The following is a 24,484-nucleotide window of genomic DNA, read 5'->3' as shown; positions in this document are numbered from 1 at the left end:
GTAACCCACGCACACACAGGGAGAACGTGCAGACTCCGCGCAGACAGTGACCCAAGCCGGGAATCAAACCTGGGACCCTGGAGCTGTGAAGCAATTGTGCTAACCACTATGCTACCCGTGTTAAAGGGGAACCTGTAGATGTGGTTTATTTAGATTTTCAAAAGGTATTTCCTAAGGTGCCACATCAAAGGATACTGCAGAAAATAGGAGCTCATGGTGTGGAGGCAAAATATCAGCATGGCTAGAGGATTGGTTGGCTAACAGGAAGCAGAAAGTAGGTATTAATATGTAATTTCTGGGTTGGTAAGATGTGACAAGTGGAGTGTGACAAGGATCAGTGCTGGGCCCTCAATTACTTACAATCTATATTTTATAAAATTAAATAAATTTAGAGTACCCAATTATTTTTTTCTAATTAAGGGCCAGTTTAGCACAGCCAATTCACCTACTCTGCACATCATTGGGTTGTGAGGGAGTGACCCACACAGATACAGGAAGAATGTGCAAACTCCACATGGGCAGTGACCTGGGGTTGGGATCAAACCCAGGTCCTCGACACTGTGAGGAAGCAGTGCTAAAAACTGCGCCACCCTACAATCTATATTAATGAATTGGATGAGGGGATTAAATGTATGGCGGGTAAATTTGCTGAAGACACCGAGACAGGTCGTACAGTAATTTGTGAAGTGACTAAAGGAATCTGCAAAGGACTACAAATGGGTTAAGTGAGTGGACAAAAAAGTGATGATTGGAGCATAATGGGGGAAAATGTGAACTTGTCCACTTTGGCAGGAAGGATTAAATAAAATAGCATCTTATTTAAATGGGGAGAGATTGCAGAACTGAGGTACAGCGGGATCTCGGTGTCCTTGTAAAGGAATCACAAGTTAGTTTGCAGGCACAGCAAGTGATTAGGAAGGCAACGTTCTATTTTATAGTTTAAGATGTAGATTTCCCACAAAATTTGAGGTTAGTTAATATTGCTTATCATTTTTGTTATAATAAAAGTCATAAAATGTGAAGTCCTGTCATTCGATCCTTTAATTCATCCATTTAAGAAGTTACTGATCTTTACAGCGATCCTAATCCACAAGTTTTGACTTCCCATTTGAGCCTCGGGCACCTTTCTGTGTCTGTAGCTCTTGTCAATGACAGCCAGGCGACAGAGCTGAGGGCTGAATTTAGCTGCCTACGCCCAAAATTAGAAACTGCCATGGACGTCGCACTAATAGAGAGACAGGAAGGCGCTGGAAGCCTGACTGGGCAATGGACCTCCAAACAATTGGAAGATGGGAAGGGCAGATGGTAACGATACCCCTGGGGATCACAACTCCATATCCAAGGCACAACGTCACGGGAACAGGGTACAGAGGAACTGAAGGGAAATCATTTGAGTCAAATCATTTGACTCCCGAACATTGTGAGCATCCTTTTACTCTGGTTGTACTTGATCCTCAGAGAAATTTCTGTTCGTTTTTTGAACAATGTTCTGTTTCATTAATAAACCCTCCCTGGGCTGAAATCGAAACCCCTCCCAACATTTCTTTCCTCCACTCCCAGTTTTCTCCCTCTCCTCTCCCTGGGTTCAGCTCTGCAGCTGCTGTCTGCAGACTGACAATAAAATCAATGAGTCTAATTTGGGGGAGTTTGGGGCTTCCAGCGGGTGTTTGTGAATCCTCCCGGCCCCTCTCCCAGGGTTTCCTTTCTTCCCAGAGATCAGAATCCTCATTGATTTGAGCAAAAAGTGGAACCTCTGATTTATTGTTCCCCCCCCCCCCCAAATCCCCCATCCGGAACAATGGGACCAGGGGGCGGGGCTGGAGGACTGAGACAGACACCTGGTCCTCCAGCAGTCAGAGTGAATGGAGGGCGGGGCCTAGCCTGGTAGTTTGCTCCCCTCCCCAGTGCGAACCAATATGATGGAGGGGCGAGGCAGGAGGAATGAGTGAGGCACTTCGCCCTCCAGCCAATCCGAGTGAATGAGAGGTGGGGCCTATAGTGATTGATTGTTCGGGCATCCCACTGCGAATCAATAGGATGGAGGGGTGGGCCTGGAGGACTGACAGCCAATCCGAAAGCACCTCTTCCCCCCCCCACCCAAGATGGCGGCCCCTCATATGAGCCTGGTCCCAGGAACGAAAAGCCCCGCACCTGCGAACCAGGGAGCGGACAACTATTCCTGAGGGTTTGCGGGTCCACAAAGTTTTGTCAACTCCTCCGACATCTCCTTGGTTTCCCTAGGCCTCCTCAGAATCAGCAGGGCCATCAATCCCAATGGGCATGCTCCAAACACTGGAAACGGCGCATGCGTATTCGTGTGCCAGGCCAGAAGCCGGGATGCGCATGTCCAAGGAAGAGGGGAGACTGCGCATGTGCAGGGGAGCGCCCTCCTCCTGACCTTCCTGTTGAAGTGTTGACCAATGGGCAGAATTGGACGACCGGAAGGACTCTGGTCCTCCAGCCAATCGGAGGGCGGGCTTTGTGTGAATGACGATTTGAGCGTCACAGAGACTGAAACCTCCTCCTGTCTTCAACATCTGTCAGTAAAACACTTTCTTTTCTCCCCCTTTCCATTTCTTTTCTCATTCTGACCTTCAATTGGTCACTTGCAGCAACTGAGGGAAAAGGAAATGAAATGAAATTTGCTTATTGTCACAAGTAGGCTTCAATGAAGTTACTGTGAAAAGCCCCTAGTCGCCACATTCCGGCGCCTGTTCGGGGAGGCTGGTACGAGAATTGAACCGTGCTGCTGGCCTGCTTTAAAAGCCAGCGATTTAGCCCAGTGTGCTAAATCAGCCCCTGGAAATGAATCCAGGGAGGGTGCAGGCTCTGGAAAGCTTGGCCCAGGTCTCTCTCTCTCTGAAAGACATTGACATCCTTTGCTCCCTCAGCTTGACACATTTATTTGTCTGGCTAAAAGGATGGTCTCTTTCCTAATGTTCACAATTAAAGGGCTGCTTTCCCCAGGAGATGGCTGACATTTAAGGGGACAGTAAATTAATGTCAAACATGGTTCTGTAATTTCATTTGATTTGATTTATTGTCACATGTACCGAAGTACAGTGAAAAGTATTTTTTGCGGCCAAGGGAATGTACACAGTACGTATATGGTAGACAAAAAAAGAGTACAGTGGTACATCGACAAACAGTGATTGGTTACAGTGCGGAACATGGGGCCAAATAAAACAAATACATGAGCAAGAGCAGCCTAGGGCGTCATGAATAGTGTTCTCACAGGAAACAGATCAGTCTGAGGGAGAGTCGTTGAGGAGTCGAGTAGCTGTGGGGAGGAAGCTGTTCCCATGTCTGTGTGTGCGAGTCTTCAGACTTCTGTATCTTCTGCTTGCTGGAAGGGTCTGGTAGAAGGCAAAGCCTGGGTGGGAGGGGGTCTCTGATCATGCTGTCTGCCTTCCTGAGGAGGTTTAGACAGAATCAATGTGGGGGTGGCAAGCTTGTGTGATGCGTTGGGCTGAGTTCACCACACTCTGCAGTTTCTTGTGATCTTGGACCGAGCAGTTGCCATACCAGGCTGTGATACAGCCGGATAGGATGCACTCTATGGCACATCTGTAGAAGTTTCTGAGAGTCGATGCAGACATGCCAATTTTCTTTAGCTTTCGGAGGAAGTAGAGACATTGTTGGGCTTTCTTGACTGTTGCATCAACATGAGTGGACCAGGACAGACTGTTGGTGACCTCCAGGAACTTAGAGCTATCGACCATCTCCACTTCGGAGCCATTGAGGCAGGCGGGGGGGGGGGGGGGAGCAAATGGAGTGGGCGGGCAAACGGGGGTGGGGGGAGCAAATGTTGTAGGGGAGTCGTGCTACGCTTCCTGAAGTCGGTGATCAGTTCCTTGGTCTATCTGATAGTTAGGGAGAGGTTGTTTTCGGTCCACCATGCAACCAAGTGATTTATCTCCCTTCTGCAGTCAGAATAGTAGTCTGAATATTCTGTAATCTGAATAAAATGTTTATTAATATTTCTAGTTTTGCTTTATAGTACAGGAGTTACTTTGTATGTTTCCAGCCATAGATTCATTACAGCACAGAAGGAGCCCATTCTGCAACCCGAGTCGATGCCGACTCTCTGTCGAGCAATTCTGTCAGTCTCGAATGGGTCCCATTCTCGAACCCTGCAGCCCATCCAATTTCATTTAGAAATTATTGATCATCTCTGCCTCGGGACTCCCCTCATTAGCAACAGGTTCAAGATCATGATCAATCACAACCCCCTGTATCTTAACCAACTGGAACAATCAAATCATCTTTAGTCCACCGATTTAAATGTATTTCCATTAGGCTGGCAGCTGCATGAAGATTTGCAGGTCTCTGTGTCCAGGACAGGAAGCAGTGAGCAGGGATCTGTCAATCAGCCTGAATCAGCACCTTCAGGAGAATTGGGAGGGTGAATATTAGATACAGCAGAGGGAGAGTGTGTGGGACGGAGATTTACAGCTTTTGGAGAATGAGAGAGGAAAGAATGATCCATAGAAATTAGAATTGTCTGTTCTCCATTTCTACCTTGTACTGACAGTGAGATTTGTAAACTCCTTTTACAGATTATCGGAGGGTGAGGATTTGCACACACAAGTATCACATCAGTGTCTGACAGTGTCGCTCAATTCATCGGGACCAGAATATTATTGGCCTTTAAATCTAGAAGGAGAAATGATTCTCTGTTCGGTCGGCTTCAGAAGGTTTAAACACCAGTGTGACTGCAAAAACACCAAGCCACACACAGTTGAGTGAGAGTGTTCCAGTGAACTGACTGTGGCAAGAGCTTTAACCAGTTACACATCTTGAAAATAACATCACCACAGCAGGGAGAGACTGTACACATGTTCTTTGTGTGGGCAAGACTTCAACTGATTGTCGGACCTGGACAAGGACACCCAAACCATGGAGAAACCGTGGAAATGTGGGGACTGTGGGAAGGGATTCAGTGCCCCATCTCAGCTTGAGATTCATCGACGCAGTCACACTGGGGAGAAACCGTTCATCTGCTCTTTGTGTGGGAGCGGATTCGGCAATTCATCCCAACTGCAGACACACCAGCGAGTTCACACCAGGGACAGACCGTTCACCTGTTCCACGTGTGGGAAGGGATTTGCTCAGTTACCTAAGCTGTGGACACACCAGCGAGTTCACACTGGGGAGAGACCTTTCACCTGCACTGAGTGTGGGAGAGGATTCGCTCAGTTATCCAACCTCCTGAGACACAATGTCACTCACACCAATGAGAGACCCTTTAAATGCCCTGACTGTGGGAATGGCTTCAAAAGCTCCCGGGAACTGATGGACCACCAGCGCACTCACACTGAGGAGAGACCGTTCAGCTGCTCTCACTGCACAAAGAGGTTTATAACATCATCCAACCTGCGGAAACACCAGCGAGTTCACACCGGGGAGAGATCATTCAGCTGCTCCCACTGCACAAAGAGGTTTAGAACGTCATCCGCACTGCGGGTACATCAGCGAATTCACACCGGGGAGAGGCCGTTCACTTGTACCTCGTGTGGGAAGGGATTCACTCAGTCATCCCACCTAAGGAGACATCAGCGAGTTCACACTGGGGAGAGGCCTTTCACCTGTTCTGTGTGTGGGAAGGGATTCATTGATTCATCCATCCTGCTAAGACACCAGCAAGTTCACGGGGGATTACAGGGGTTAGATTCTGCTGTTATTGCTGCTGTTAATCACATCCAGGACTGAACCATGTTTATTCTGACACTTGGTGAAGTGGGAGGGTCGGAGGGTTTCTTTCTGCTGGACTGGCCGGTCTCACAACTTTGTTTCCAGTACGAAGTCTTACAACACCAGGTTAAAGTCCAACAGGCTTGTTTCGATGTCACTAGCTTTCGGGGCGCTGCTCCTTCCTCAGGTGAATGCAGAGGTCTGTTTCCAGTGTGTTTCCAGTGGACTGATGCTCTTTGAGCCTGGGAGAGAACATTTCCACTGAAATGATCCACAGAAGCTGATGCAGGACATGTATTTTATCTTGGATAGTAAATAGTGTTTTTCCCCAACTACAGGCAGATCTAAAATAGATACAGAAAGAACTGGAAAAACGCTGCAGGTCTGGCAGCATCTATGGAGAGAGAAACTGAGATAATGTTTCATGTCCGAAGTAACTCTACTTCAAAACTAAAGAGAGGGAGAAATGTGATGGGTTTGATGCTGGTGAGAAAGGGAGAGGGTCAGGTAGAACAAAAGAGAAAGTCAGGGATTGGTTAGAGGGCGGGTGAGATTAAATGACAAAAATGTCCTGGAACAAAAGGCAAAGGGAGAGGTAATGGTTGTGGTAAAGAGTCAAAGCATTGGTCCAGAGTAAGTGTTAATGGCAGAATAAAGGACAGCTCTGTCTGGAAGCAAAAAAACATGAAAACAAGATGCAGACTGGCACTCGGCAAAAAAAAAAATCAAAATGGAGGAGAGAGTTCAGGGTGTGAAGTTGTTGAACTCAATGTTGAGTCCAGAAGGCTGTAAAGTGCCTCATGGGAAGACGAGGGGCTGTTGGTCCAGCTTGTGTTGGGCTTCTCCGGAACATTGCAGCAGGCCGAGGACAGAAATGTGAGCCTGAGAGCAAGGTGGTGAATTCTAATGGCAGCAAGCGGAAGGTCAGGGTCCTGCTTGTGGACTGAGCGGAGGTTTCCACAAAGAGGGCAGGGAACAGGCTACAGATGAATTAAAGGTAAACCATTTGGGTCCAGAACATTGTGAACATCCTTTTACACAGGTTGTCTTTGATTCACAAGACATTTTCTGTTTTTTTTTACCATATTCTAATAAACTTTTATCAGTAATGTTAAGAACTGGGAAAAGTCGAGATTTAAAAATTGAAATTGGGATCAAATAAAACAGGGAGTTCATCAGGGTGACTGAAGATGTGACTTAGCATATCAGTGAGAAAAGCCAAATGTTTACTGTGTGACTACAGGAAAACAATGGGCTATAGAAGAGGTATCTTTAAAATGGATAGGCATGGAAATTGACACTTGTATGGTAAAAGCTGACTCTAGCACAGAGCGGATAATATCAAAGGGAAAGAATCCAGAGCACAATGACTGGGGAAAGGGACACAGCTACACTCACAGCTACATATAGCTGCCGAAACAATCTCCCGAAAAGAAGTAGCAGATTTTGCCTTCTCTGAAATTGAAGACGGTTTTCCCAAACTTGACAAATAACCTGTGTGTGGTAACTATTTGCTGCATTTAGCTACATAACTTTGAATGTTGGTTGGGCAAAAAAGGGAAGTCTCAAAGTTCAGGAAACCTAGGAAGTTCAGAACCAAGGGACAACTTCATATAATACTGAGTGTATTTAGCATCAGTGTATGATAGTTCTTCTTGTGTGTTTTTTTCCTCAAGTTTAATAAATATTTGTAATGATTGTTCACTGAACGACTGGACTATTCCTCCCTGATTCACATATTTTTCTCACAATTTACCAAATTGAAAATGTACACCACGAAGAACCGGTGTTCCAAGTTGATTTTTCTGGTCTTTTTGTGATTACATTAATTCACTTTAGGGAAAGTGGGTGAGAGGGGTTGACAGAAAGTGAGCCCCTCTAAGGTAATAGGCAAAGGAGCCAGAGGGGGAGATGAGATTATATTTTTGACACAGCGATGTTAGAAAATGGGGTTTATGGAGTCAATGAATCTTTTCTCCCCTTTTCCAAAACTCTGAAATGATTCACAGTGATATTATTGGTGACAGTGGCTAAATTTTATTCAGTATAAATAAGAGCTGACACATGCTAATGTCATTGAACCATCTGTACCCGCCCAAGCCACATCAAACTCTCAAACAATTGTCTTCCCCACGCTCCGTCCCCGGTACAGGGAGTCAGCATTCCCATGCCAAGCAGTGAAAACATGGTGGCCTTGACACCCAGGTGTTGTCTAGGATTCCAGGCACTCTCGTTTTCTCTGTCCTCTGGGAGCTGTTTATCTCCCTGTTCCCACACAGCAAGTCGTCTGTTCTCAGCTCTGCTCGATTTCTGCTGGAGTTTGGTCCCTTTTACACCTTTCGGATCAATAAAACATTTGGTCAGTGAAGACCCAAACCACAATTTCCCACCCTGTCACCTGTCAACCATCCTTACCCAGAGCGTAATCACAACAGGAATAAAAACAGGAGAAGTGTAACAATCAAATTCAAAATAAATCCACAGCCAGTCATAGAATTTAATTTAATGTTCACTAATTAGCAAATAAAAAACCCGAAGCAGGGAGTCCCCCAGGAATCTTACAGCCCACACCTTGAGGGGGAGGAGTACTTTCTCTCCAATCCCTCATGCAATTTATTCCGTTATTTTCCAGATCTGTTCTGTCCCCGCCTGGGGTAACATCTACTCGATCTTTTCTTCTGAATGAGCACCGTGAATTCTACGTCACTGGTACGTCAGGATAGATGCTTTGGGGAGTCAGGTTTAGCACACTGGGCTAAATCGCTGGCTTTTAAAGCAGACCAAGGCAGGCCAGCAGCACGGTTCGATTCCCGTACCAGCCTCCCTGAACAGGCGCCAGAATGTGGCGACTAGGGGCTTTTCACAGGAACTTCATTGAAGCCTACTTGTGACAAGCGATTTTCATTTCAGGAGGTGAGTTACTCTCTGCAGCATTCCCAGCCTCTGACCTATTCCTGTAGCCACAGGAGCTAGTAGCTAGTCCAGTTTAGTTTCTGGTCAATGGTAACCCCCAGGACATTGATAGTGGGGGACTCAGCAATGGTAATGCCATTGACGGTCGAGGGGAGGTTGTTAAAATTCTCTCATGATGGAGATGGTCATTGCCTGGCACCTGTGCAGCTCAAATGACAGTGGCAGCTTAGATCTGCTCCATTGGTTGTGGGACTGTATAGCTCTTTCTATTGTTTTGAGCCAAAGTGTATTATGGGGTTCACCTGACCTATAACTTTTATGTTGAATTTGGCTAGGGTGAGCACAAGAGTCTTCACTTCAGGCGTGATTTATCAGACTTCCTCGGCGCTTTTACCAAAACAAGGTTTATTATAAAAATATAGTTAACATATATATTTTATATATATATATATATATATATATATATATATATATGTATATATATATATATATATATATATATATATATATATGTATATATGTATATATGTATATATGTATATATATATATATGTATATATATATATATGTATATATATATATATGTATATATATATATATGTATATATATATATATGTATATATAAACACAGCAAGAATTTTTATCAATTAATAACATTTTTGAAAATTAATTTAGAGTACCCAATGCATTTTTTTCTCATTTAAGAGGCAATTTAGTATGGCGAATCCACCTAACCTGCACATCTTTGGGCTGTGGGGGTGAAACCCACGCAGAGACGGGGAGAATATCAATTACAAACATAAATACCCCACACAGCTACAGTAATCTGTGTATAACACTTAATGAATTCCCCCTTTAACTGTTCCAATTCAATAACAAAATCCAATAAACCAAACCCCTATTCAAGGGCGTGACCCAGCACACTGTATTCTCACTTGAACGGGGCTGGTTCTTTCGCTAAGATTCTGAAACAGTCTCAACCAGCAGATTCAAACTCCTTCCGGAAAGCAAACTATGTCTTTTAAGTTACCAAAGCATGTATCCCCAACTAATGTTTTTTTTTTTCGTGGAAAAGATTTTAAAAATGAAAACAGAAAGAAACAGGCAAAACTTCTTTTCACTTTCTGAGTCCCAAGTGAAACTGAAACCAAAACCCCTCACGGCTACAGCCCAGCGTCATCCACAAAATAACATCACTGAAGCCGTGGGGGCCGCACAGTAGCATAGTGGTTAGCACAGTTACTTCACAGCTCCAGGGTCCCAGGTTCGATTCCCCGCTGGGTCACTGTCTGTTCTCCCCGTGTGTGCGTGGGTTTCCTCCGGGTGCTCCGGTTTCCTCCCACAGTCCAAAGATGTGCGGGTTAGGTGGATCGGCTGTGCTAAATTGCCCTAAGTGTCCAAAAAGGTTAAGTGGGGGTTACGGGGTTAGGGTAGATACGTGGGCTTGAGTAGGGTGCTCTTTGTAAGGGCCAGTGCAGACTTGATGGGCTGAATGGCCTCCTGCACTGTAAATTCTATATAAGATAAAAACCTTTCTTAAAGGGACACTCGCATGACACCTCCCCCCAGAGAAGAAAATAACCCATCAACTTCAAAGATGTTTCATTTTTCACCTTTTCACTTGCCCATTTCCAGCACTTCACAATAAACATACATTTTTAAAACGTCAAAACAGGTTAACATTTACAATAATACAGTCCATTTTAGTTCTTTGTCTTCCACCATCGAACCTGCTTCTCTTATCACATTCATGACAAAGCATCGGCTGTCACGTTTTCTCGTCCTGCCACATAGAGAAGTTTTAAATTAAACGGCTGGAACAACAAACTCCATTGAAACAGTCTGGCATTTTTATTCTTGAATTTCTCCAAGAACATCAATGGATAATGATCAGTATGTACTTGTTTCAGATGAACTGCTGGTAACATAAATGTTAAAATGTTGCAAAGCCAGCACCAAGCTCAAAGTCTCCTTTTCAATTGTTGAATACTTCCTCTGATTGCAAATAGACTTGCACTTGCTACGTGGCTCCATGGTAAGTATCTCTACTACTGCAAGGACAACAAGATTGAGCAACTCTGCCCCAGAAGATATTGTCCAGTAATCCTAAAACCAAACAAAGTCCCAACTTCAATTTCTTGTCTGTGCTGAGTTGACTTATGTCATAATGGGGCAATAATTTGGTTGTAAGGTTTACAATAGAATCGAAAATTCATCGGGGCTCTTGCTCTTGACCACTATTTGATTTGATTTGATTTAGATTTATTGTCACGTGTACCGAGGTATTGTTCTGTGTACAGTCCGGGCAGGTCATTCCATACATGAAAAACATAGGACATATGATAAATACACAATGTAAATACATAGACATCGGGTGAAGCATGCAGAGTGTAGTGCTACTCAGTAGGGAAGATGTGTGGAGAGATCAGTTCAGTCCATAAGAGGGTCATTCAGGAGTCTGGCAGCAGCGGAGAAGAAGCTGTTTTTGAATATGTCAGTGCATGTTCTCAGACTTTTGTATCTTCTGCCTGATGGAAAAGTTTGGAAGAGAGAATAACCTGAGTGGGAGGGGTCTTTGATTATGCTGCCCTCTTTCCCAAGGCAGAGGGAGGCGTAGATAGAGTCAATGGATGGGAGGCAGGTTCGTGTGATGGACTGGGCTGTGTTCACGATTCTCTGACGTTTCTTGCGGTCCTGGGCCGAGCAGTTGCCATACCAGGCTGTGATGCAGCCAGATAGGATGCTTTCTATGGTGCATCTGTAAATATTGGTAAGAATCAATGTGGACATGCCGAATTTCCTCAGTTTCCTGAGGAAGTATAGGCGCTGTTGTGCTTTCTTGGTTGGAGCGTCGACGTAGGTGGACCAGGACGGATTTTTGGTGATGTTTACACCCAGGAATTTGAAGTTGTCAACCATCTCCACCTCAGCACCATGGGTACAGACAGGGGTGTGTACAATACTTCGATATCTGACATCAATGACCAGCTCCTCAGTTTTGCTGACATGGAGGGAGAGATTGTTGTCGTTGCACGATGCTACTAGGTTCTCTATCTCCCGCCTGTACTATTTGGTGATGCTGGCTGGATACTGCAGCTGGAAAGCGCTCGCATGAATACAGGATTTGACTTGGTTGGAGTGCCCTCTGTGCTGGGAAGTTCAATAACATTCACTATCTAGGCACAGTTGAAGAAAAATGTGCACCTTAGGTGGATTGGCCATGCTAAATTGCTCTTACTGTCCCAAAAGGTTAGGCGGGGTTACTGGGTTATGGGGATAGGGTGGAGGTGTGGGCTTGGGTAGGGTGCTCTTTCCAAGGGCCTGTGCAGACTCGATGGGTCAAATGGCCTCCTTCTGCACTGTACATTATATGATCTATGGTGACCATTTAAGTTTTTGGAAAATTACCCAATAGACCGCTCTATTCCTTCGTCGTCTTCTTGCAAGGGCAGCACGGTAGCATTGTGGTTAGCACAATTGCTTCACAGCTCCAGGGTCCCAGGTTCGATTCCCGGCTTGGGTCTCTGTCTGTGCGGAGTCTGCACATCCTCCCCGTGTGTGCGTGGGTTTCCTCCGGGTGCTCCGGTTTCCTCCCACACTCCAAAGATGTGCAGGTTAGGTGGATTGGCCATGCTAAATTGCCCTTCGTGTCCAAAATTGCCCTTAGTGTTGGGTGGGGTTACTGGGTTATGGGGATGGGGTGGGGCTTGGGTAGGGTGCTCTTTCCAAGAGCCGGTGCAGACACGATGGGCCGAATGGCCTCCTTCACTGTAAATTCTATGAAAAGAGCACAGCACCTACACCCACGTCACTCGCATCGATAGCCACCTTGAATGGTTTTGTGTAATTTGGGGTGGCCAACACAGGAGCAGTGGTTAGCACAGCCTTCGGGCTGTTAAATGCCTGTTGACACTCCGCCACTGAAATTTACTATGCATCTCGCCAGTCCGTCAGTGGAGTAACCACTCTGCTAATATTTGGCACAAATTTACAGTAAAAACCACTCTGCCAAGAAATCGCAATATTGCCCTTCGCGTCGAAGGTATTGCAAACTCCCCAAAAACGTTTGTTTTTACATCCCGTGGGACCATTAGTCCATGTCCAATTGTATGGCCAAGGAATGTGACTTGGGCTTTTCCAAACTCACTTTTGGCTAGGTTTACCACCAAGCCCGCCTCCTGAAGTCGACTGAATAACTCCATTAGATGCTTCCAATGTTCTTTCCATGCCTGACTATAAATCATCAGATCGTAAATGTACACCACACAATTGGGTAATCCTGAAATGACTTTGTGAGTTGAAATGTGGCTGGGGCGTTTTTCATGCCAAATTACTTTGAATTGGTATTTCACATTTGGAGTCACAAAAGTTGAAATCTCCTTTGCCCTTTCAGATAAAGGTACCTGACAGTAACATATCGTTAACATATATATATATATATATATAAACACACAGCAAGAATTTTTATCAATTACAAACATAAAGACACCACACAACTACAGTATAACACTTCATGAGTTCCCCCAGTAACTGTTCCAATTCAACAACAAAATCCAATAAACCAAACCCCTATTCAAGAGTGTGGCCCAGCACACTGTATTCCCACTTGAATAGACTGAAACTTTCATAGAATCATAGAATTTACAGTGCAGAAGGAGGCCATTCGGCCCATCGAGTCTGCACCGGCCCTTACAAAGAGCACCCTCCTGAAGCCAACGTATCTACCCTATCCCCGTAACCCAGTAACCCCCACTTAACATTTTTTGGACACGGAGGGTAATTTAGCATGGCCAATCCACCTAACCCGCACATCTTTGGACTGTGGGAGGAAATCGGAGCACCCAGAGGAAACCCACGTAGACACGGGGAGAACGTGCAGACTCTGCACAGACAGTGACCCAGCCGGGAATCAAACCTGGGACCCTGGAGCTGTGTAGCAACTGTGCTAACCACTATGCTACCGTGCTGCCCATTTAGCTTTCCCTAAGGTTCTGAACCAGTTTTTTTTTTAACAAACAATTTTATTGAGGTATTTTAGGCATATAGAAAAAATGACATTGTACAGTACAAACAAAAAAAGAAGTCAAGACACAAGTTACACATGAAACATATTGCAAACCACGGCTCTGTTCACGCACGGACCTGCCTCAATATCCCCCTACTCTACCTAGCCCCCCCCCACCGGCTGACACTTATTCCTCTGCGAAGAAGTCAATAAATGGCGTCCACCTTTGGGCGAACCCTAGTAGCGAACCTCTAAAGGCGAACTTGACTTTCTCTAGGCCAAGAAAGCTCGCCATGTCCGATAGCCATACCTCAGCCCTCGGGGGCTTTGAGTCCCTCCATGCGAACAGTATTCGTCGCCGGGCTACCAGGGAAGCAAAGGCCAGAATGTCGGCCTATCTCTCTTCCTGGACTCCCGGGTCCTCCGAAACCCCAATGATTGCCACCTCGGGGCTCATTACCACCCCAGTTTTCAACACCTGGAACATGACATCTGCGAATCCCTGCCAATACCCCCCGAGTTTAGGGCACGACCAGAACATGTGTACATGGTTAGCCGGCGCTCCGGCACATCTAGCACACTTGTCCTCCAGCCCGAAGAATTTGCTCATCTGGGCCACCGTCATGTGGGCCCGGTGCACGACCTTAAACTGGATCAGGCTGAGCCTGGCGCATGTTGCGTTCGTGTTTACTCTGCTCAGGGCTTCTGCCCAAATACCGTCCTCCATTCCCCTTACTACGCCCGTACTACTCTCTGAGTAAAGAACCTACCTCTGACATCTGTCCTATATCTATCTCCCCTCAATTTAAAGCTATGTCCCCTTGTGCTAGACATCACCATCCAAGGGAAAAGGCTCTCACTGTCCACCCAATCTAATCCTCTGATCATCTTGTATGCCTCAATTAAGTCACCTCTTAACCTTCTTCTCTCTAACGAAAACAGCCTCAAGTCCCTCAGCCTTTCCTCATAAGATCTTCCCTCCATACCAGGCAACATTCTAGTAAATCTCCTCTGCACCCTTTCCAATGCTTCCACATCCTTCCTATAATGCGGCGACCAGAATTGCACGCAATACTCCAAATGCGGCCGCACCAGAGTTTTGTACAGCTGCAACATGACCTCATGGTTCCAAAACTCAATCCCTCTACCAATAAAAGCTAACACACCGTACGCCTTCTTAACAACCCTCTCAACCTGGGTGGCAACTTTCAGGGATCTATGTACGTGGACACTGAGATCTCTCTGCTCATCCACACTGCCAAGAATCTTACCATTAGCCCTGTACTCTGTCTTCCTGTTATTCCTTCCAAAATGAATCACCTCACACCTTTCTGCATTTAACTCCATTTGCCACCTCTCAGCCCAGCACTGCAGCTTATCTATGTCCCTCTGTAACTTGTAACATCCTTCCGCACTGTCCACAACTCCACCGACTTTAGTGTCATATGCAAATTTACTCACCCATCCTTCTACGCCCTCCTCCAGGTCATTTATAAAAATGACAAACAGCAATGGCCCCAAAACAGATCCTTGTGGTACACCATTAGTAACTGGACTCCAGTCTGAACATTTCCCATCAACCACCACCCTTTGTCTTCTTCCAGCTAGCCAATTTCTGATCCAAACTGCTAAATCACCCTGAATCCCATGCCTCTGTATTTTCTGCAGTAGCCTACCATGGGGAACCTTATCAAACGCTTTACTGAAATCCATATACACCACATCAACTGCTTTACCCTCATCCACCTGTTTGGTCACCTTCTCAGAGAACTCAATAAGGTTAATGAGGCACGACCTACCCTTCACAAAACCGTGTTGACTATCTCTAATCAAATTATTCCTTTCCAGATGATTATACATCCTAACTCTTATAAACCTTTCCAAGATTTTGCCCACAACAGAAGTAAGGCTCACTGGTCTATAGTTACTGGGGTTGTCTCTACTCCCCTTCATGAACAAGGGGACAACATTTGCTATCCTCCAGTCTTCTGGCACTATTCCTGTAGACAAAGACGACTTAAAGATCAAAACCAAAGGCTCAGCAATCTCCTCCCTAGCTTCCCAGAGAATCCTAGGATAAATCCCATCCGGCCTAGGGGACTTATCTATTTTCACACTTTCCAGAATTGCTGACACCTCCTCCTTATGAACCTCAAGCCCTTCTAGTCTAGTAGCCTGAATCTCAGTATTCTCCTCAACAACATTGTCTTTTTCCTGTGTGAATACTGACGAAAAATATTCATCTAGCACCTCTCCTATCTCCTCAGACTCCACGCACAACTTCCCACTACTGTCCTTGACTGGCCCTACTCTTACCCTAGTCATTCTTTTATTCCTGACATATCTATAGAAAGCTTTAGGGTTATCCATGATCCTACCTGCCAAAGACTTCTCATGTCCATTCCTGGCTCTTCTTAGCTCTATCTTTAGGTCCTTCCTAGCTAACTTGTAACTCTCGAGCGCCCTAACTGAACCTTCATGTCTCATCTTTACATCAGCCTCCTTCCTCTTGACAAGTGTTTCAACTGCTTTAGTGAACCACGGTTCCCTTGCTCGACCACTTCCTCCCTGCCTGCCAGGCACATACTTATCAAGGACACGCAGTAGCTGTTCCTTGAACAAGCTCCACATTTCCATTGTGCCCATCCCCTGCAGTTTTCCTCTCCAGCCGATGCATCCTATGTCTTGCCTCATCGCATCATAATTGCCTTTCCCCTAGATATAACTCTTGCCCTGCGGTATATACCTATCCCTTTCCATCACTAAAGTAAACGTAATCAAATTGTGGTCACTATCACCAAAGTGCTCACCGACCTCCAAATCTAACACCTGTCCTGGTTCATTACCCAGTACCAAATCCAAATGGCCGCGCCTCTCATTGGCCTATCTACATACTGTGTCAGGAAACCCTCCTGCACACATTGGACAAAAACAGCCCCTTCTAAAGTACTCAAACTATAGCGTTTCCAGTCAATATTTGGAAAGTTAAAGTCCCCCATAAGAACTACCCTGTTGCTTTCGCTCCTATCCAGAATCATCTTTGCAATCCTTTCCTCTACATCTCTGGAACTTTTCGGAGGCCGATAGAAAACCCCTAACAGGGTGACCTCTCCTTTCCTGTTTCTAACCTCAGCCCATATCACCTCAGTAGACGAGTCCTCATCAAACGTCCTTTCTGCCACCGTAATACTGTCCATGACTAACAATGCCACCCCTCCCCCTCTTTTACCACCTTCCCTGAACTTACTGAAATACCTAAACCCCGGCACCTCCAACTACCATTCCTGTCCCTGCTCTATCCATGTCTCCGAAATGGCCACAACATCGAAGTCCCAGGTACCAACCCAGGCCGCAAGTTCACCCACCTTATTACGGATGCTCCTGGCATTGAAGAAGACACACTTTAAACCACCTTCCTGCCTGCCGGTACACTCCTGCAACTTTGAAACCTTACTCATGACCTCACTACTCTCAACCTCCGGTATACTGGAGCTACAATTCAGGTTCCCAAGCCCCTGCTGAACTAGTTTAAACCCTCCCGAAGAGCATGAGCAAATTCCCCCCCCCCCCCCCCCCCCCCCAGGATATTGGTACCCCTCTGGTCCAGGTGTAGACCATCCCTTTTTGTAGAGGTCCCACCGACCCCAGAATGAGCCCCAATTATCCAGAAATCTGAAACCCTCCCTCCTGCACCATCCCTGCAGCCACGTGTTCAACTCCTCTCTCTCCCTATTCCTCGTCTTGCTAGCACGTGGCACGGGTAACAACCCAGAGATAATAACTCTGTCCTAGATCTAAGTTTCCACCCTAGCTCCCTGAATTCCTGCCTTATATCCCTGTCCCTTTTCCTACCTATGTCGTTGGTACCTATGTGGACCACGACTTGGGGCTGCTCCCCCTCCCCCTTAAGGATCCCGAAAACACAATCCGAGACATCACGCACCCTGGCACCTGGGAGGCAACACACCAACCGCGAGTCTCTCTCGTTCCCACAGAATCTCCTATATATCCCCCTAACTATGGAGTCTCCAATGACTAATGCTCTACTCCTCTCCCCCCTTCCCTTCTGAGCAACAGGGACAGACTCTATGCCAGAGACCTGTACCCCCCTCCCAACAGTATCCAAAGCGGTATACTTGTTACTAAGGGGAACGACCACAGGGGATCCCTGTACTGACTGCTTCCCCCCAGCCCCTCTCACCGTCACCCATCTATCTTTATTCTTCGGAGTAACTACATCCCTGAAGCTTCTATCTATGACCACCTCTGCCTCCCGAATGATCCGAAGTTCATCCAGCTCCAGTTCCCTAACGCGGTTTCTGAGGAGCTGGAGATGGGTGCACTTCCCACAGATGAAGTCAGCAGGGACACTGACGGCGTCCCTCACCTCAAACATTCTGCAGGAGGAACATTGCACTACCTTCCCTGCCATCCCCTCTAAATAAAAAAAGAAAAATAAAGAAAGAGCTTACCTGTTATTCACTCCCCTTCTCAGCAAGCACTCACTCAGCAACCGCTGCGCCCTGCACGATAACACCTGAGGGAAAATAAAAGAAAGAAAAAACTACCCAGTCACCAGCCAATCCCTTACCTGCAGGCTGTGACGTCACGGTTCAACTTCTTTCTACTTCTACCTGCCCTCAAGCCTTCCTCTTGATCCTTACAGCGGTTGTTTTTTTGTTTTTTTTTGGTTAGAGGAGGGGGTAGGGAGGGAAACACTGAAGAAGTGAAGTCCATGCCCCTGGTCAGTTTCCCCCCCACCCGAGTCGTTGAATCTTGAGGTGATCAGAGTATCCCGTGTGAGTTGGCCCTGGCGCACATGTCGTACGGCCTCCCGTGCCTTCCTGGGTCCCATGTCCTGGCTAGGCCCCATGTCCTTCCCATCCTCGCCCTCCTCCGCATCCTTGTCGTTGGACAAGGACTGGTGTTCATTCTCCTCCTCCAGCCCGTCACCCCTCTGCTGCCGATGTTGTGGAGGACTCCGCAGGCCGCCACGATGCCGCCATGATGCAGACGATTTCAGCGTCATACTGGAGGGCCCCTTCCAGAGCGGTCCAGGCATCTGAATGGTATCTGGAGGAGGCTGAGGTACCACTCGATCATGCTTCTGGTTGCTGCATGGGCATCGTTGTAGCAGGTCTCGGCATCAGTCTGTGGCCTTCGGATAGGCGTCATCAGCCACAACTGCAGTCGATAACCCCTGTCACCCAGGAGCCAACCCCCCAGCTTGGGGGGGGGAGGGGTGCCTCGAATATATCAAGAATCGTCGAGTGCGCCAGGATAAAGGCGTTGTGCACACTGCCCGGGTATCAGGCGCAGACGTGCACGATGCGCAGCTGATAGTCTCATATGAGCTGCACCTTCATCGAGTGGAACCCCTTTTGATTTGTGGAGCAGCCTGTCATCTACAGGTACAGGTATCTTGCTACTTGAACTTTAGCACACCAATCACCTTCATAGATTTATTTTCAATGTTCTATAGTAATTGCTGTATTAGTTTAAGTTTGTGTATCTCTTGTACTTTTAGTTATTTGTATTTAAGTAACTTGCTTCCGGCATCAGCAGTCACTAAGTTACACATAACACTTGAGATGTATCAGTTAGGACATGAGCCTGACGAACATCAATCCTGAAGAAGTGACACCACACATCCTCTTATTACAAGTATGTGAACACAAATTACCTTGTGGTGCCTTGCTATCTCAGTGGAAAAGCTAGAAACGTAATAAAACAGCAGGGAACAGCAATAAAGAAAAGGATGTTACCACTAATGACTGAGATCCTGGGCAACCAATTAGGAGTTCGTGGTAAGTGACATCAGAAACTTGACTGAGTTAATGGGAAGTGACATCAGCAAGGTGACTGAGTTAATGGGAAGTGACATCAGCAAGGTGACTGAGTTAATGGGAAGTGACATCAGCAAGGTGACCAACATCCTTCAGAGACCAATCAGACCCTGACCGTGCACCATTTAACTAATCAGGTACTGAACATGTGCTGCTCGGGCCAATCAGGACTGCAGGATACTACCGACCATGTGTAGAGGTAGTTGCTGGAAAGGGTTAATGAGCTACAATTCTCTGGAGCTCGGTGCACAACACAACATGAAGTAAGAAGATAGATTTCAGTCAACAGAACAAGAGACAGCTCCACAGTCACCCGGAAGTTGAGAGTTGATGATCCAGAGTGAATGGACTGATCCATTGACTTTGTTAAGCATTGTGATTTTGTGTTCATTACAATTAACATAAATTCTGTGACAACATTCTTGTGCCCGGAATGATCTGTAGCTAGTCAGGGGCTGCAGCTTCCTTTTGGGTAACTTTCACAACACAGTCTGACGTGTAATTGATTTGAGTGTTACAATTGAGATTGGAGCCAAACCCAGATCTTACAATAGGATAGAATTTCACATTCCATTTGGGTATCCTGCATTAACAGTGATGGCTTTTGTAAACTCCTTTTACAGGATATTAGAAGGGGAGGAGTTACAGACAGAAATTTCACATCAAACATCACATCAGGATCTGACAGAGTCACTCGATTCATGGGAGCTGAATATCATTGGCCTTTAAACCTAGGAGAAATGTTTGTTTGTTCTCCTGCTCAAAGAGATTTTTAAACATCACTCTGAGTGTGCAGGCCCTGCGACCTGCTCACGCTGGTGTAATGTTCTTGTCGGATGGCCTGCTTTATATTACAAGAACACATGTAGCTAAAGCTATAAATGATTTATTAATTAACTATGTATAAACTATATGTAAAACAGCAGATGAATAACCGTAAGATCAAGCACAAGCAACCTCTCTCCAGCTTCCTCCAGCCAGTCTGAGGTCAGCTGACTCTCGCATTCACCTAGGTACTAATGAAATTCCTAGTGGTCAGTTGGTGAATTACAACACAACCATGCTATCACTGCATCCTCTTTCCTTTGAACGAAATGAAAAAATGAAATGAAAATGAAAATCGCTTATTGTCACAAGTAGGCTTCAAATGAAGTTACTGTGAAAAACTCCTAGTCGCCACATTCCGGCGCCTGTTCGGGGAGGCTGGAACGAGAATTGAACTGTGCTGCTGGCCTGCCTTGGTCTGCTTTAAAAGCCAGCTATTTAGCCCTGTGCTAAACCAGCCCTGAATAAATTAATACATTATCATCAGTATATTTACATGTGATATCATGAGCCTGTGAGTCTAACAGTATTAGTTCTTAAAAAAAAATTAAAACTGGTTTAACAAATATATATGTATATATAGACAAGAACAGCAAGCACAGTATGTACAAATAATCCAGATCTGCAAATTGAGTCGATCAGATTTTCTTCTGACTTTGGTGGATCTTTTCAAAGTTTGACCTTGCTGCTCAGAACTTGTAGATTCAATGTTCTCCATGACGTCCTCATGCTCGGGAGCTGCTGAACTATCTGACACTGCAGCTGACGTTGATTCTGATGCAGATTTGTATCCATCACATTGTTGTGAAAGTCTTCTGTGGTTTTCAAGAGTGCGCGATGATTAGTTCTTAAACCAACCCATCCTGGTGTCTGTACATTGCAGGAACGAGGTGCTACTTCTTCATGTACAATGGCTTTTCTCAACCAATTGCCTGAATCTTCTACTCTCACAGTGTCATCATTACTCAGAGCTGGTAACGTTCTGGACACTCTATCACAGAACTGCTTTTGTTTCTTTTTAATGTTTTGCACTTCCTGCAGTACCACTGCATTCTCCTCCTCCTTTACCAAATATGGAAGTGTGGTACGCAGCCTTCTATTCATGAGTAACTCTGCTAGCGATCTACCATGTGACAATAGTGACGCTCTGTAACTCAATAGTGCGAGATGTGGATCAGATTGGCTGTCCATTGCTTTCTTCAACAATTGCTTCACAATATGTGCACCTTTTAAGGCTTTTCAATTGGCTTGAGGGTACTACGGGTCTCAACGTGATGTGATTGAAATCATACGTGACTGCGAAGTGTTGACACTCTTTACAGCTAAAACAAGGACCGTTGTCAGTCACGACGACTTGAGAAATTCCATGTCTGGCAAAAATTGACTTGGTGTGCAGTATTACACTGCTTGCTGTTATGCTTGACAGTAGAGCAATTTTGGGATAGTTTGAAAAATAGTCTACAATCATTAAATAATATTTCCCTCATAGGTGAAAGAGACGCCTCGCTACTTTCTGCCATGGCGCCATAGGTAAATTAGATATTTGCATAGGTTCTTTTGTTTGCTTGCAACGATGCATCTGGCATGTGTCACAACTGACCATCCTTTCAATATCCTGGTTTATACCTGGCCAGTAAACAGAGTCTCAAGCTCTCCGTTTACAATTTTCAATCCCAAGGTGTCCTTCGTGTATCCTCTTTAGTACATCCTTGCGAAGAGATTGCAGTATGACTAGAGTGTTCAAATAAAGCTCCACTCCCTTAACGATACTGAGGTCAGCTGATCTAGTCTGGAAATAAGGTTGACATGCAGATCTACATCTTCAACAATTTCGCTACCAATATTTTGTACTGACGCTCTCGATAATGCATCTGCTAAGAATAAATATTTGCCTGGCGTGCAGATGAGATTGAAGTTATTGCGTTGTAACTCCAGCATCAACCTCTGAATCTGCGGAGACAGCTGGTTGAGGGTTATTTTGATGATGTTAACCAAAGGACGATGATCTGTCTTAACTCTGAAAGTTGGAAGCCCATAGACATAGTCGTGGAATTTCTCCAAGCCTACAAGTAAACCCAGGCATTCTTTTTCGATTTGAGCGTACCTCTGCTCTGTTGTCGTCATGGCTCGTGATTCGTACGTGACTGGTTTCCAACCGTCATGCTCGAGTTGCAGAAGAACTGCTCCCAGACCATTTTTGGACACGTCTGTTGACACTTTCATCTGCTTAGAGGGGTCAATAAATGTGAGAACTGGCGTGGTGGTTCTTGAAGTCGTGAGCTTCTTCCACTCTTCTTCATGTTGCTCAGTCCAAGTGAAATCCGCTGTCTTGTGCAGGAGATCACGTAGATGTGTTGTTTTTGCTGACAGGTTTGGAATGAAACTCCCTATAAAATCATACCCATCACTCTTAAGATGGCTTTCTTGTCGGGTGGTTTTAGAATGTTGAGAATGGCTTGAGTTCCGTCCTTGTCAGGTTCAATGCCATGCGATGAGAGCTTGTCACCCAGGAATGTGACCTCAGTTGCTCCAAATTGTCACTTGTGTTTGTTGAGCTTCAGCCCATTTCTCCTGATGCTGGTTAGAACTTTAAGCAACTGCGGATTGTGCTCCTCTATGGTTGAGCCCCAAATGATGATATTATCCACATACATACGTGCACCTTTGATGCCTTTGATTATGTGCTCCATGGCACGGTGAAAAATTTCTGATGCTGGAATTATGCCAAACGGCATTCTCAGAAAGCAAAACCGTACAAATGGCGCATTGAAAGTACAGCACGTTGTACTTTGTTCCTCTAGCTTTAGTTGCCAGAAACCCTGAGATGCGTCAACTTCCATAAAGAATTGTGCACCAGCCATCTCAGGGCAGCACGGTCGCACAGTGGATAGCACAATTGCTTCACAGCTCCAGGGTCCCCGGTTCGATTCCCGGGTTGGGTCTCTGTCTGTGCAGAGTCTGCACATCCTCCCCGTGTGTGCGTGGGTTTCCTCCGGGTGCTCCGGTTTCCTCCCACAGTCCCAAAATGTGCAGGTTAGGTGGATTGGCTATGGTAAATTGCCCTTCATTTCCAAAATTTCCCTTAGTGTTGGGTGGGGTTACTGGGTTATGGGGATAAGGTGGAGGTGTGGGCTTGTGTGGGGTGCTTTCCAGGGGCTGGTGCGCACTCGATGGGCCGAATGGCCTCCTTCTGCGCTGTAAATTCTATGTGATTTCCTCGCACTTTGGTATTTGGTAATGTTCTCTTTTGATATTCTCGTTAAGACCTTTAGGATCCATGTATATATGAATATTGCCTTTCTTTTTCCTTACACAAACCATGGAGTTTACCCAGTCAGTAGGTTTTTCTATCTTTCTGATTACTTTTAATTTTGTCATTCTATCTAGCTCCTTTTTGAGGTGATCCCAAAGAGGTACATCTACTCTTCTTGGTGCCTGTATCACAGGTTTTGCATCCTCTTTTGAATTGTATCTTGTAGGTGGATGGTCGTGTACCAAAACCTATGAACACGTCACTGAATTTGCTGATAATGTTCTCTGAATCGTTGGGAGTGTTGATCCAATCCATTGTGGATGCTATAGTACAACTGCATTAGACTTAATTCTTCACAGGACTGATCACCTAATAATGAATCCAAGCTCTCTGATGCAATATAGAATGGGACGGAATAAACTGTGTTCTTCACCACCACACTCGGGTCGCAAGCACCATAACATTTAATGCTTGAACCATTATAATCTCTCCGAGATATTTTGTGATTTCATTTATCAGCTGAATTTTAGATTTTTAAAATCAGTCATGCTGATTAAATTGGCTTTGGCACCAGTGTCCAACTTCAATCGGACCACTGTACCCTTCACTTCAAGTGGTAGCAGCCATTTGTTCTCATCAACCTCATTTATTTTAAATGGAGCATCAGTTTGCATTTTTCGAAGTGTGGGAGGTCTCCAGAAAGTTAATCTTCTCTGTTATTACTCCAACAAACAATGATGTTTCATCACTGGAGACTGTAGGGGCGATTCTCCAAAATGGAGCCCAAGTGTGAACACCGTCGCGTTTCACGACGGCGCGAAACGGGCACAGGGACGACCAATTCTGGCCCTCACAGGGGGCCAGCAGGGCGCTGGAGTGGTTCGCGCCACTCCAGCCTCCCTTCCCGGTGCCAAATGGGTGCCACGCCAACCCGCGCATGCGCGGGG

General features: G+C 45.7%; 2 protein-coding genes and 1 long non-coding RNA gene across 4 annotated transcripts in view; 1 reads left to right on the top strand and 2 right to left on the bottom strand.

Annotated features, from left to right (window-relative positions):
- The window catches only part of LOC140422549 (uncharacterized), a 29,674-nt gene extending 22,271 nt beyond the window's left edge, over positions 1 to 7,403 (top strand). For both annotated transcript variants that reach the window (XR_011947515.1, XR_011947516.1), the window contains exon 3: positions 4,560 to 7,403. This is a non-coding gene — a long non-coding RNA (uncharacterized lncRNA). The remainder of the gene's footprint in view (positions 1 to 4,559) is intronic.
- LOC140418067 (uncharacterized) overlaps positions 1 to 24,484 on the bottom strand; it is a 169,685-nt gene that overhangs the window by 66,778 nt on the left and 78,423 nt on the right. The window lies entirely within an intron of this gene.
- Positions 7,709 to 24,484, bottom strand: part of LOC140422534 (uncharacterized) — a 43,431-nt gene continuing 26,655 nt past the window's right edge. Inside the window, exon 2 of the transcript XR_011947507.1 lies at positions 7,709 to 8,030. The gene's annotated coding sequence lies outside the window, so the exon portion shown is untranslated. The remainder of the gene's footprint in view (positions 8,031 to 24,484) is intronic.

This window comes from Scyliorhinus torazame, chromosome 5 (assembly GCF_047496885.1).
Source record: "Scyliorhinus torazame isolate Kashiwa2021f chromosome 5, sScyTor2.1, whole genome shotgun sequence".
Taxonomy (NCBI): domain Eukaryota; kingdom Metazoa; phylum Chordata; class Chondrichthyes; order Carcharhiniformes; family Scyliorhinidae; genus Scyliorhinus; species Scyliorhinus torazame.
Note: the sequence above shows the minus strand (reverse complement) of the source record. Positions and strands in the feature narration are given on the sequence as shown.